Here is a 13,139-nt window from a genome sequence, read left to right as displayed (position 1 = left end):
CAGTACACATTCCAGTCTATCCAGGAGGAAGACAGGGTTCTTTTAAAGGTATACTCCAAAAAAGCAAAGAAGAACTCTCCCAGGAGACCCTGATAAAATTTTTCACACATGCCATTGTTCTTAGCTATGTTACATTCCTATTCCTGAGCCTGTTACAGACAAGAAAGAAGGGATTGTTCTTACATCAATTCAGCTGTAAGGGAGCTGGAGCTGGGGTTCTATTCTTGGGGCAATGGGTTGCAAAGGAGAAATAGTCTCTGAGAAATAAAATTAGGTCTATGTGGTAAAGGAGGGAAGGAGGGATGGAAGTTTGATAGGTGATCAACATTGTTGGAAGCATAAGCTAGGCTATTGGCATCATCAATAGTCTAAGGAAGGGTATTATTAAATAGCCATTAATTTAATAGCCATGTATTGAGCTTGGGCAAACAGAGAGATTGACTTGTCCTAGAATTCCGAGCACCCGTGGAAGGGACTATGTTGACTCAACTTTCTCTAAACATCTGTGGCCAAGAGATCGAATTTCATAGAACAAATATGGCTGCTTAAGAGAGAGGGTGTTTGAAATAATGGTGGGGAAGTGGGAGAAGTTACCTTTAGGGATTTAGGGGAGAGAAGCTCCCAAGGAATGAGGAGTCATGTGAGCTGGGCAGATGCCACAGAAAGTGTCTCCTGCAATAGTTTAAAAATTAACTCTGTAACTCCCCATTCCTTAACTTTCTTCCAAAAAGTACAGTCTGGAAAAGAAGGAGAAAAAAGAGTAACTTTATAAAAGTTAGACAAATTCCAATAAAGGGACATCCTACAAAATATCAGAACTCTTCAAAACTCTCAAGGTCATGAAAAATAAAAAAGTCTTGGTCACAACCAAGAGGCACCTATAGAGACAAGACAAATAAATGTAATGCGGTATCTTGAATGTGACCCTGGAGTGGGAAAAAATTATTAGATTAAAAACTGAGAAAATCTGAATAAAGTATGGACTTTAGTTAATAATTTATCCACATTGGTTCATCAGTTATAATAGATGTACCACACAGATGTCAGGTGTTAATAACAGGGCATGGGGAGATGGGAACTCTATCTGCTCAAATTTTCTGTAAATCTATAACCATTCTAAAAAGTAAAGTCTTTGAAAAATTTTAAGTGCCTGCTACTAAATAAATGGCTAAAAAATGAACTTTAAAAAGCATATTGCAAAAGAACATATCTAAAATAGCAATTAGAAAAGTAAAAATGTATTCAACCCTGTTAGTCATGAAGGAAATGTAAAATAAACCACAATGAAGGATTACCCACCCATTAAATGGAAAAAATTTAAAAGACTGTCAATTCTAAGTGTCAATGAGATACGGAGAAATTACAATTCCTATACACTGCTGATGAGAGTATGAAATGGTGCAACCACTTTGGAAAACTCTTTGTCAGTATTTATTAAGGCTGAACCTGCACATCCCCTATGAGCCTACAATCCCACTCCTGCATATGTGCATGCATATATTTGGTTATATGTTTGTATTCAGCAAAATACAAACACGGATGCACCCAAAGGTAGATACAGAGTATTTGTAGACATATTCAAACTAAAAAAGTGGAAATTACTCCCAAAAGATCATCAACAATAGAATAGATGAATAAAATTGTATGATATGCAAATAATGGCATGTGGCAATGAAGTACTACAAAGTGATAAAAATGAATAAACTCCTGCTACACACACAACATGCAAAATTCTCACAAATGTACTGTTGAGCAACAGAAGTCAGAAACAAAAGACTTTACACCGTAATTCCTGTAATTCAGAACAGGCAAAACTAATCCAAGGTGATAGAGGTCAGGGCACTGGTTACATTTCAATAGTGATTAAGAGGGGCTCAAAGGGGACTTCTAGGCTGAAATGTCCTGTTTCATTTTCCTTTTTTTTTTTTTTTTTTTGAGAGAGAGAGAGAGAGAGAGCGCACCAGCAGAGGTTGGAGGGACAGAGGGAGAGAGAAAAAATCTTAAGCAGGCTCTGTGATCAGCATGGAGTCCCATGCAGGGCTCCATCGCACAACTCTGAGATCATGATCTGAGCTGAAATCAAGAGTTGAGCACTGACTCAGCCACCCAGGTACCCCAATAATGTTCTGTTTCTTAATCTGGGTGCTGATGATGTGAATCTGTCCACTTTATGAAAATTTACCAAATTTACCAAATCGGCTCACTTTTCTCTATATTTGTAGTACCTCAATAAGGAAGGTTGTTTTATTTTTTTTTATTTTTAAAGATTTTATTTATTTATTCATGAGAGACACAGAGACAGAGGCAGAGACACAGGCAGAGGGAGAAGCAGGCTCCATGCAGGGAGCCCAATGTGGGACTCAATCCTGGGTCTCCAGGATCACACCCTGGGTCAAAGGCGGCGCTAAACCACTGAGCCATCCAGGCTGCCCAGGAAGGTTGTTTTAAAAATTACAATAATTAAATGTACACCAGTGGATGGATAGATAAGCAAAATAAAATATGGTATATATATATATATATATATATATATATATATATATATATATTAGGATATCATTTGGCCTTATTTTTTAAAAAAAAAAGATTTTATTTATTTATTCATGAGAGACACAGAGAGAGAGAGAGGCAGAGACATAGGCAGAGAGAGAAGCTAGGTCCATGCAGGGAGCCCGATATAAGACTCAATCCGGATACTCCAGGATCACGCCCTGGGCCGAAGGCAGACGCTCAACTGCTGAGCCACCCAGGCATCCCTTATTTGGCCTTAAAGGAAGGAAATTCTGATACAAGCTACAACATAGATGAACCTTGAGAACATTATGCTCTGTGAAATGAGCCAGATGCAAAAGGACAAATATTGTATGATTCCACTTATATGAGGTACCTAGAATAGTAATTCATAGAGACAGAAAGTAAAATACACAGTATTAAAATAGTAGCCCGGGGGCTCAGGGGGAGAGTGGAAATGAAAAGTCAGTGTTTCATGGTACAGAGTTTCAGTTTGGGAGGACAAAAAAAGGTTCTGGAGATGGACAGTAGTGAGGGTTGCACAGCAATATGAATGTACTTAATGTCACTGAACTGTACACTTAAGATGTTTAAAATGGAAAACTATATTTTCCACAATGAACATAATCATGATAAAGTCTGGTAAATATTATAGTGTTGATATTACTCAGAAATGATAGGTCTTATAAGTAACAAGTGTGTTCTTTATTCTCCAGAAACTCTAATATATATTGAGCATTAATAACAATGTAGGCTAACTCTAAGTAAAAGCTCAGGAGGTGATTAGTGAAGAACAGGGAAACTCTCCAGAAAAAGCATAATTAGAAGTCCTTTTAGAAGAAAGGGAAGAATTTGGCTGAGAGGAAGTGTGGGTGACGTTTGATCCAACAACACTCTAGGAAGATTTAAGCTTCTAACTGACTTTGGATTTGAATCTGCTGAGTTGGATTCAAGCAGAGCACTGGTTCACTAACTCTGACTAACCTTGCAGTGGCCCACCACCCTGCCCACACCTTTGTAAGTAAACTTCCCTGAGTTACCCAAATTTGAATGAGCCACCTGTGTCTTGTTGGGACCTGGACTGATGCATGGAATCAAATTATAAGCCACCAGATTTGGAGTCAGCCTTGGGCAAAATTAAAAAGGCAACTACAGATCATGTGATACCCAATGAGAAGACTTGGAGAGAACAATATGTTGACATACAATTTGCGAACTCAAAAAGTGCTGGTTATTACCCTTCTTGGTAAGATGAGAAGACAGAGATAGTCAATATAGTTCAGACTTTCAGAGCAGAGAGCAGGGCAGGAAAGGTGGAAGGTGGATCTAGAAGGGCAAAGGGAAGCTATCCAGCATATTCAAGGAAAATGCTACAGAAGATTGTGAGGTGGGTCAGTTGTGATACTCTTGGCTGTGAAAAAGAGTAGACCCAGTTAATAGAAGTTTATATGAGGGATTTATTATTTTACAGTATGTCCAGAAGAAAGGCAGTTTCAAAGTTTCAAACTTCAAAATTGAAGTTTCAATTTCACCATGTCTTTAAAAGCAAGGGGCTTTCCAGGATGTCTGGGTGGCTCAGTGGTTGAGTGTCTGCCTTTGGCTCAGGGCCTGATCCCAGGGTCCTGGGATGGAGTCCCACACCAGGCTTCCTGCCTGGAGCCTGCTTCTCCCTCTGCCTGTGTCTCTGCCTCTCTCCCTCTCTCTCTCTCTCTCTCTCTCTGTCTCTCTGTGTGTCTCTCATGAATGAATGAATGAATGAATGAATGAATAAATAAATAAATAAATAAATAAATAAATAAATAAATAAATAAATCTTTAAAACACACACACACACAAGAGGCTTTCCATACCACTGGCATGAAAGCAAAGTCTCCTTTCTGGGCCACAAGATGGCTGTAGATGTTCCGAGTGTCACATACCAACCCAACAACATGGAGCCAAGAATGAGAGTTTTGCCTTCATTGTTTTGTTTTAGTGAGGGCTAAACTCTCCAAAAAGAATATCCTCAGATCTTATCAGCCAGAATACTGACCTAAACTATTCCCTAGCAATTTAACTGACACTGTCACTTAAAGTTATCATGATTGACCTCCAAGACTCAGGGCAGAGGGAGCCATCAACTCAGGGTTCTGTCAACAAAGGGTGAAATTTTCTGAGGGGTAAAATCCAACATGCTCATCTCAAGAGAGGATAACACTCTTTCCTCAAAAGATAGGCTTTCTCATAGCTTCTCCCTTCTTTCCACAACATGGATCCCCCAAAGTCATGGAAAAACTTTTCAGTGAGAGAAAGATTGGAGATTTCTCTTCCTCTCTGCACCCCTACCTTTAAGAAAGTGTAATGTGGCGGGGGGAGGGGGGGGGTTACTTAATACTCTTCTTTGATTCATTCCTTCAACAAACATTTGTTGAGAACTTGTATCCAACTTTAGATAACAAAAAAATAAGACAAAGTCCCTGAATTCTGGGAGCTCACAAAAGATGTTAAGAGAGTGACACAAAGAGAAGGGACAGGTGTTTGCAGTCAGACAATAAACAAAGGTGGTCTGGAGCTACCTTCCACTCTGGAGAGCTGGGTAGGCATTAGTTGTAAACCAAAGGAAGCCCAGAAGATAGTTGCCTACGACTTATTTTAGACTCCACCATTAGAAGTGAGAAGCAAAAACCTTTACTAGGGTAAGAAAGTGGCAAGGAAGCAGGACAAAGCTTCAGGACAAAAATTGTGATTGGCAGAAGCTCTCGCTGAAGCTGAGTGGGATGGTGGTGATTCATGCAGGACACCCCCTCAAAACAAGGCAGGGAGGAACATAGCAGGACATCCCAGCCAAGGGACACCATAGGAGAAAGCCTAGAAGTGGGAATCCCAAAGCTAAATGTATACACCTGTGAGATTAGCCTCCCTTGGAGTAGAAGTTGGTGGTTAGAGGATAGAGAAAAATGTGATCAGAAACTACTCTTCATGTAATTCATTCCTAAATGAACGGTGCTAATAAATGACTGTGATGAAGATGATGATGATAGTGCTGATGGCGGTGGTGGTGGTGATGGTGACCCTGATGAATGACTGGTCAATTTTTAAGCCCCTTAGTTTAGTATAGGTGTTCCCTTGAGTACTCTTACAGTGCCACCTACAGGGAAACTTGAGAAAACTTGACCCTTTCGATGGACCCATAAATTCCTGAAGACCTGTTTGATGCTTTCTGAGCAGGATGTTGTTAAATATTAAGCTAAGGATTTGTTGGGTTTTCACCCATACCAATATGAGCACTATATCCTGTTTGAAATGTTCCCACTTCAGAAACTTGCACCACCCCACCAGTTAATGAGCTTTTCTATACATAGTTTCTTCCAGTGTATAATTACTGGCCTGGCTTTATATTATTTTAGGATAGTGTCAGCAGCTAATTGTGGTACAGTCTGAATGCTCTGAAATGAGCTCGGCTGAGTATGAGAATAGCTCAGCAAATTTAGGGCTGTGTGTGCATCATTTTTAAAATCTATTGTTTAGTAGGACACTGAACATGGCAGATTAATGGTGGAGTCCAATTCAAAGGGCAAGCAACTATAGAGCATGACCTGCCTTACATCTCACTTTGAACTTCTCATTCCTCAGTACCTATTTGCCACACTCAAATACCATTGGACTTGGGGCTGGCCTAAGTGTACCAGGAAGCCTTGGGTCCTGGTGTTGCTGAGTCCCCAGACGTATTGCAGGCTCCGGCATAAGCAGCAACATGTATTCCCCACCTTTCCATTCCTCTGGAGACAAAATATGGGAAAAATATCTCTGTCATCTTTTGTCTCTCTTACATACTATTCCCTTAGGTATTAGGGTAGAGGAATGGAGTATCTGATGGATGAGTTTAAGAAAAGGAATGAACATTACTGGCTCGGCCACTCATTCCTTCTTTCTGTATATCCCTTCTCTTGTGATCCTTCTGAGGGAAGCAGCTTTGAAAATGGTTCCCAAGATCCCCACTTCATGGTACTCACTCCCTCATACAATCCCTTCTCCTTGTATAACTAGTGACTTGCTTCTAGCAAAGAGAATATGCCAAAGTGATATGATATCAATTCCAAGATGAGATTATAAAAACCTATGACCACCATCTTGCTTATATTCTTTCTTGTTTTCTTAGCTTGCTTGCTTGTTTCAATGAAGCAAGTTGCTGTGTTGGAGAGGCCCGAGTGGCAAGGAGCTGAGGGTAGCCTCTGGCCAACAGCTAGCATGAAACTGATGCTTCCTGCCAACAGCCCACGAGGAACTGAATCCTGCCAGCAACCACATGAGTGAGGTTGAAAGGGGATCTTTCCCATTTGAGCCTTGAGATAACAATAGCCCTGACCAATACTTTGCCTGCAGCCCGTAAGAGATCCTGAAGCCAAGGAGCTGACTAAGCCTTCCCAGATTCCTGAGCCACAGATTTTGTGAGATAATACATGTGTGTCAAATAACTACATTGTGGAATAATTTGTTACATAGCAATTATTAACTAATATATATTCCTTGGCCTTTTCATCATTGATCAAAGCCTTTTTTTAAAAAAGATTTTATTGGTCTATCTGAGAGAGGAAGAGAGAAAGCGCACAAGAGGGGGGAGGGGCAGAGGGAGAAGCAGGCTCCCAGCTGAACAGTACTTGATCCCAGGAGCCCCGGATCATGACCTGAGCTGAAGGCAGATGCTTAAGCAACTGAGCCACCCAGATGCTCCTTGTCAAAGCCTTTTGTGGATAGCTTAAATAAAAACAGAGACGAGTGTGACTTACACAAATTTAGGATAGTTTATGGAAACATAGCAGCTACACCACCACCTAGGCAGGCAACATCTTGGCTTAAACCTAACTCAAAAAAAGAAAATGTTCATGCAGGTGTCAGATTCTAATATGCCAATATCTTCTTTCCAGTCCTTTCTGAATGTTGTCTGCACTATCATATTCCAAAAACATATTACAGTACAAGGGAAGGGGAGCAAAAGATACCTAACATCCCTTCACTACCCACAAATCATCCCTCCAGCCTTGACTCTCCAAAATTATGCTTATTCGTTCAACATTTAGTAAACATTTCCTATTCTGACACTATTGTGGTTATGGAATTATAAACAAAAGAAATGAAGCCTCCCAGCAGCCACATTTTAGCAATTGGGGCAACAAACAAACAAGCAAAAATACATATTGTAATGTCAGGTAGTGAGAAGTGCTATGAATAAAAATAAAATGAAGTAAGAAGGAAGTGAATGGCAGAATGGCATTGGGAGGAGGGGCAGGTAGTCCAAGGAAGCATCTCTACTACTGGAATACTTTAGGAGAGATCTGAAAGAAATCACAAAGCAAACCCTGAGAAAATCTGACTGAAGTATATTCTAGTCTGATGAAAAAGCAAGTGCAAAAAGTCTGAGGCAGGAACAAACTTGGAATGTCAAGAAATAGCAAGAAAGCCAGCATAGCTAGAGCAGAATGAGCAGTTAGGCATGAGAGCAAGAACGTAGGAGAGATGGGGAAGGGCTTAATTGTAGAGCTTGGTTGGCCATTGTTAAGGGTTTGGGTTTTGAGCATGATGAAAGACTGTACGGAGTTTGAGTTTAGATGATTCCAGATTACCTAACTTTTGTACATGGAGAAAAACGAGCTCCTAACAGTCCGAGATATTTCTGGTAGAAGGGTAAATTGATAGAGAGCCTCTGGTAGGCTCTTAAAAAGTTGAAATGTATATACTGTACAACGTGGCAAATCTATTTCCAGTATATAACATGGAGAAGCCACCACACATTTACACAAGGAAACACATGTAAGGATGTTCATTGTAGTATTGCCTTCAGTGGCAAGACCACTGAAGGGCAATTGAATAAAATAAGGTATATTCACTTGAGAGCTATAAAAAGAATGAACAAGATCTATCTACATGAGCATGGATATGTTTGAGAAAAAAAATGATAAGTGGAAAAATGAACATGTAAATCAATATGAATAATATCATTTATGTAAGTTGAAAGCAATAACCCATTCACAAGCAAGTATTACATAGTAGTTGTAGACGCTTAAATATACATATGTAAAGAAAATAAGGAATTAGTTGAATGGACACCTATCATAAACTTATGATAGCAGTCGCGGGAAAAAGACTGGGACATGAGATCAAATGTCACTTAAGGTATATCTGCAGTATTTCATTTTTTGCAAAAACAAAAAGGCAAGCGTAACAAAAATCCTCTATGTTAGCTCCAGGTGGTAAGAAACATGTGCCTTTTATACTACATTTTTCTACCTTTCTATCTATATAAGAAATAGCTCAGCTGCTCCAAAGCAAGTAGTTGAAGCAAAAGTAAAGTCATTTTGCATACTTATGGCCACATGAGATTATTTTGCCTTGAACAGGTAAAATCAGGTATCTTTTTTGGACTCAGGAAGATAAAATGTTTTCCAGCCTTTTGGTGGGTAAAGTAGGCCTCTTAGAAGCCACATGTGGTCTCTGAGGCTTTGGGTCTTTGCACTCTCTCCTGTGAACGCTCTCCAGCAGCCTCAGAGCCAGGGTCAATGACGCTTTCATCATTTTATGTGAAGAGGTCTGTTCACACAGTCCTTAAACCTTCATCCGATCAATTAATTTAAAAGGAAAAAAAAAAAAAAAACCCTCCTCCCTGTCCCTGGGATGAGATCCAAGGACTGAGACATCCTGTGGGCTGAGAGAAAGTTTAAACCAAAATAAAGATTTAAGCCTTTAATCCATTGATTTCATTCAGCGAGAGGGCCTACATCAAAACTTGTCTCACTGGTTGTGAAGACTAGAAATAAATAAGCAAATTTAATTACATTTTCACCACAAAGCAAATCAGTGGGTACATCCTCTTAGTGCCTGAGGGAGGGATGTGGGGAGGAGGGGGATCTGTTCCTTCCTAGGAACTGGCACGTTTGTTTGCAGAGCCTCCTGCAAGCTGACACAACGGCACCTTCTGCTGAAGTGACAAATGGGCCCTCACGTTCCTTTGGCTCCCCTCAGGCACATTTCTACCAGATCTTAAGTTTTTTTATGCTAAGAGTTCAACCTCTGAGCCTGCATCCATCCATCACCCCCGCCTGTTCAGTCTCAGGCAAACAAAAAAGGTTTTCCTCCTCTTTTATGTGGCAAATGAGACATTTACTGTTCAACCCTCAAATATGAGAAACTTGACGTTTCTCTCTTCTTCTGAGTCAAGTGGATCACTTTAGGTCCCCTCCAGCCCACTCCCTAAATGAGCCTGGAGAGCCTGGTTAGGAGAGGATGTCTCCCATTTTTCATAGAATTATGTGAGAATCCTGAAGCCAGAAAACCAGAAGAGGGGCTGGTCCAGGGTTTGGACTTTGCTTTGTTGCTGGGGCTCCCTCTGGGATCCTAAAAGCCAGGGTCTCTCAACAGACCACCCTGCAAAGCACAGAATCCTCCCCACAACCGCCCTCCTCTCCGATGCTGGCCTTGGCAGGCTTCCTGCTGTGATGACCAGAGGGGTGGTTAAATGCACAAACAGGTACATTCCTCCAGGAAGGAATCCGGAGATGTGTTTCTAAAGGCCCAGGCTGGGGGGATCCCTGGGTGGCTCAGCGGTGATCCTGGAGTCCTGGAATCGAGTCCCACGTCGGGCTCCTGCGTGGAGCCTGCTTCACCCTCTGCCTGTGTCTCTGCCTCTCTCTTTCTCTATGTCTATCATGAATAAATAAATAAATAAATCTTTAAAAAAAAATTTAAAAATAATAATAAAGGCCCAGACTGCCACCCAAATTCAAACTCCACCTTTCTGTTCCTGTCAGGGTGAGGGGGAGAGCTTCTCCCCTTCATCCCCTTTGAAACTATGGAAAAATAAAATAAATGTGGATGACCAAGTTACACCCCAAAATTGAACTTTCATGTTTAAATGTCTTCTCTCTTTTTTCAAGACCTCCACACCAATGGTGATAAATGAAACAGATACAAAATGTTGAAGTGTATGCATAAATAAATCTAATTTTTTAATAAGAGGACATATATTTTGCAGATTTTGACATGTTCATATCTCTCCTGGCCTTCTTCCTTTTTATAACTGCAACTCCCAACTGTGCCCATCATCCCTCGTCTGTCTCCCCCAAACTAATAAGAGTGCCATAGCTATGAGACCATTCTGGAGTATACTAGTTTGTATTAATTATTTAAAGAATTCATTATCAAATGTCATGCTTTATTATGAACATAAATAATCTGTGGCATGCTTGATGAACACCACAAAGACCTCAATTCAACTGCATCTCTGCTGCAATATTATTTCAACCTTTCCCCACCCTCTAAACCCAGCCTCAAACCTGTTTCTCCCTCCACCTGTGACTCCCCCTACCTGCTTCCATTTCCCGCTGGGCTCTGGTCCCATCCTTTCTCTGGCTCGCCCTAAAATGCCAGTGTGACCAAGTCACTCTCTCAGTGCTGCTGACGGCCTTTAGAATAACAAGTACAATGCACCCACACCCTGGGAATGTGGTATGGGTTGCATGTTCACCGCACACACCCCGAGCTCCAACCAGCACCGATTCCCCTAAATGCACTCTACCATCTAACAGCCCACATTTCCTCCATTCTATTGATTCTGCCTGTAATACCACTTTCTCTGCCTCTGTCTTCCCACTCCTCTCCCTGACACCTCAGCTTCATGGTGTGTTGACACAGCTGGGCTCTAGGTCCAGCTGCTTGGGTTCAAGCCCAATTATACCTCTGTTAGGCCTTGAGCAAGGCATTTAATTTCTCTTTGTCTTAGTGTCCTTATCTGTAAAACTGAGATCATAATGTGTTAATAAAATGTTAATTTAATTGATGATGAACTGATTATAAATAGTAATAGCAGCACCTATTCATAGGATAGTGATAAGGATTCGATTAGTTAATACCTTAAGTGCTTGAAGCAATGGCTGACACTAGGGAAAACCACACTAACAGTTCATGTCCAACTTGGTCTCCTCTGAGGTATCCCCCTCACTCCTCCAGACTGCCTCCAGCACCTTGCCTCACTGTTATGGGGATGGTTTGCTTAGCATTAGCACATTCCCTCAGATCAGTGATTTCTTTGTCATTAGTTCTGTGCCCATAGCAGCTCATATTACAATGAAAACATATTGGAGTTCAACCAACCCAGGGTTTTCCAACACCCACTGCACATTAGAATCACCTAGGGAGCTTTTAATATGCTTCCTGGGCACCAAGCCAGACCAATTATAACAGGATCTCAGAGGATGGGGCAGAGACTTCAATATTTTTTAAAACCTTCCCTAGGTGATGAAGAACCCCTGAGCTAAACCCAGGTCTAAATCTCAACTCCCTCACTTCCTAGGTCTAGGACCTTGGGCAAGTTACTATAAAGCTCCCACAGTCAATTACCACATCTACAAGATGCAGATGGAAATGTCTATTTGTAATAGGGACATTCAGAGGGGCACTTGGGTGGCTCAGTCAGTTAAGCATCTGACTCATGATTTCAGCTCAGGTCATGATCTCAAGGTCCTGAGATCAAGCCCCACATCAGGCTCCTCACACTGTGAGGAGTCTGTTTGAGATTTTCTCTCTCTCCCTCTCCCTCATTTCCTCTGTTCACTCATGCAATTGCATGCACTCTGTCTCTGAAATAAATCTTAAAAAAAAAAAAAATAGTGACACTCAGAGTGTGATCCCACCACAAATCAGACCTCCACACAAAGAGATCAGAGTATTTACTTTCCTGCCTGCTACCCTGGCAGGTTATCAGAAACGTCTTGGGTCTCTCCATCAAATGCCGAAACTCCCGTTGGATAGACCTTTCCTATAGATAGAACCATTTACTCTTATTCTAGTAACCATGACCTTCCCTTGCCTCTTCAAGTACTGGGGCCATGATGGCTTCCTACTCACTCCATCCTCACAGCCCTTCAGTATTTGTTGGTTCTCTTCAACTCTACCCACACTTTCATAAATAATCCCATTATTAAAATGTCCATAAGCTCATCTGAGTGTGCTATCAATAATCCTGCCTGATTATAATATGGGACAAAAGCACTAAAGAGGGGGAAAAAAAAACAGAAAAATAACTGGAATATATGGTTACATTTTAGAAAAGTATAAACAGGGACACCTGGGTGGCTCACTGGTTGAGTGTCTTCCTTCAGCTCAGGTCATGATCCCCTGGTCCTGGGATCGAGTCCTGCATCAGGCTCCCTGTATTAAACCTACTTCTCCCTCTGCCTGTGTCTCTGCCTCTCTCTCTGTGTCTCTCATGAGTAAATAAATAAAACCTTTAAAAAAAAAAAAAAAAGAAAAGTATAAACAAAAACAAAAAGCCCTCTTAAACCCTATCTTTACTTGCCAAATATTCTTATGGCAGCTTGAAAAGTCCTCTGAGTATCTATTGTTTACTATATGGAAAAAAAAATAACCAGATTGTAGTCCATGTTTCTCTGAGACTTTATTTCAGACCCTTTTCTTCTTCTAGTTCATTCTTTTCTTTCCTTTACAATTTCTTGTTCTTTTCACATTGACAGAAGTCTTCTGACAAGATTGCAGTAAAGATTTAAATGAGGTACTTCACGAAAAACGTACCTTGGGGGAAATAGTCTAACAGAATGGTCTCAGGCTTTGGTGCCAAAGTAGATTCAAAATCTGAGTCC

Source organism: Vulpes lagopus, chromosome 16, assembly GCF_018345385.1.
Source record: "Vulpes lagopus strain Blue_001 chromosome 16, ASM1834538v1, whole genome shotgun sequence".
NCBI classification, from domain to species: domain Eukaryota; kingdom Metazoa; phylum Chordata; class Mammalia; order Carnivora; family Canidae; genus Vulpes; species Vulpes lagopus.
Note: the sequence above shows the minus strand (reverse complement) of the source record.